Raw genomic sequence first — 2127 nt, forward strand, 5'->3', positions numbered from 1 at the left:
GAAAACAGGAAATGAATGAAAATCATTTATTAACATTGAAAATAATTTGAAAGGTGTTCGTCTTGGGGTAAATAGCACTTGGCCGCTGCAAATGAGGGAATGGGAATTTTCCAAGGAAAGGGCTTACCTGAAAGAATCTTCCAAAATTTGGTTTTGGTATCATGGAAAAACACTAATTTCAACACAATGTTATTGATTACTGGGCATACTCTCAAGAAGTACCTGCTCACTAAGAACTATACAATGAAAATTCTTCAAAATCACTGCTACTCTCATACCTTGAGTATAACCTTAAAATAAAAGAGAAAAAGGGGATAAAAAAAGAAAATGAAGTTTTTATTGTGCACTCCTTATATACCAGACTTGGTCATGGATGCTTTCATAAACACCACGTTACCTACATTTCACAACAAACCTGTGAGTTAGAATTGCCAGTTTACAAATGGAAAATATCGAGGCTTGGAAAAACTCAAATAACTTTGAAGACAGCTTATAGATAGTGTGTGCCTAAAACCAGGATTCATGTCTTTCTGTCAAACTGCAAGGTCCTGACTCAAAGTACTTTCTCCAACAAGAGGCTGTGTATTAGGGAATGGAAGCTTTGGGGAGAAATTCAGAATTTTTCTCATTAAATAATCATTTAAGAGATGTTGGAGTCTTCAACCACAAGTCTTTTATTATTTATCTATTTATTTATTTATTAAAATATGGAACACTGCATGAGTTTTCATGTCAGCCTGCACAGGGATTATGCTAATCTTCTCTGCATCGGTCCAGTTTTAGTATGTGAGCTGCCAATGAACACTAAATAATATTTTAGTTTATTCTATAAAGTATGCATTAATCATATTTTCCTTGAACTATATATGTCTAGAGTTTTATTAAAAATTCTAAAACAGGGCATCTTGGTGGCTCAGTGGGTTTAGCCTCTGCCTTTGTCTCAGGTCATGATCTCAGGGTCCTGGGATCGAGTCCCATATCGGGCTCTCTGCTCAGCAGGTAGCCTGTTTCCCTCTCTCTCTCTGCGCCTGCCTCTGCCTGCTTGTGATCTCTGTCTGTCAAATAAATAAATAAAATCTTTAAAACAAAATTCTAAAACATTTTGCTTGGACAGGACCTGCTGCCCTGTCCTTCCCTTTATCCTGGGACTCTGCGTTACTTTGGGAATGAGTTATGACCCAGGAAGTCAGTTGGTAGGGAGAAAGATAGGTCTGAAAGTTGTCACTAGAAGGGATTTTATCATATAGAAATGAGTAAGTGACAACGTGTGAGTAAGGTTGTTCACTGCAGTATGAGTTAGAGTGGCAAAATTTAGCAGTACCCAAATGTCCAACACAAGAGTTTAGATAAATAAGAAGCTCCTTTGTACAATGGAAACGTTTTCAGTGTTTAAAAATAGTGGCGTGCTAATGGGTGATAGATATCTGGGTGTTCATTATCCTATCCTGTTTTGTGTGTATTTGAAATTTCCCATAATAAAAGTTTTTTATTTTTATTTTTTTAAAGATTTCTTTATTTATTTGGCAGGGGCGGTGCAGAGACAGAGAGAGAGAGGGACAAGCAGACTCCTTGCTGAGCACAGAGCCTGACACAGGGCTCAGTTCCAGGGCCCCAAAATCATGACCTGAGCTGGAACCAAGGGTCGGATGCTTTATTGACTGTGCTGCCCAGGAACCCCCCCAAATATTTTAAAATATTAACCATCTTATAAATAATATTGTGATATTTTATGTGAAAAAAACAGATTATTAAATATAGTAGAAATTTCCATTTCATCTGCATTTTCTTCTCCTTTCAAGTATATGGGAAGATTATACTTCCCTGTCCCCTAGCAGTTGAGTAAAACCATATAACTGGTCAGTAGATGTAGGTAGAAGTGACATGTAACTTTCAAGTGGGAGCAATTAATTGCCCGTATGTGACTCTCCAGCCCTCTTTATTCCCCACCTCTGTAACTTAAGACATTCCAAGTGGTAGAGCTTTTTTCTATGAAAGGAGCCAACATCAAAGAGCTCCCTGACAAAGTAGAGTGGATATGTAGTGTGAGCAAGAAATAAAGCTTTAATGTCTAGAGACCTGGAGATGTTTGTTGTCATAGTATTGTTTAGCATATCCTGGTTTGTAAAC

General features: G+C 37.5%; 1 non-coding gene across 1 annotated transcript; it reads right to left on the reverse strand.

Moving 5' to 3' along the window:
• Positions 1 to 701: 701 nt before the first annotated feature.
• On the reverse strand, positions 702 to 805 carry LOC122914814. The gene has a single exon (XR_006385887.1). It is a non-coding gene; the product is annotated as a U6 spliceosomal RNA (small nuclear RNA).
• Between the last annotated feature and the right edge of the window lie 1322 nt (positions 806 to 2127).

The sequence above is a fragment of the Neovison vison genome, chromosome 7 (genome assembly GCF_020171115.1).
Source record: "Neovison vison isolate M4711 chromosome 7, ASM_NN_V1, whole genome shotgun sequence".
NCBI classification, from domain to species: domain Eukaryota; kingdom Metazoa; phylum Chordata; class Mammalia; order Carnivora; family Mustelidae; genus Neogale; species Neogale vison.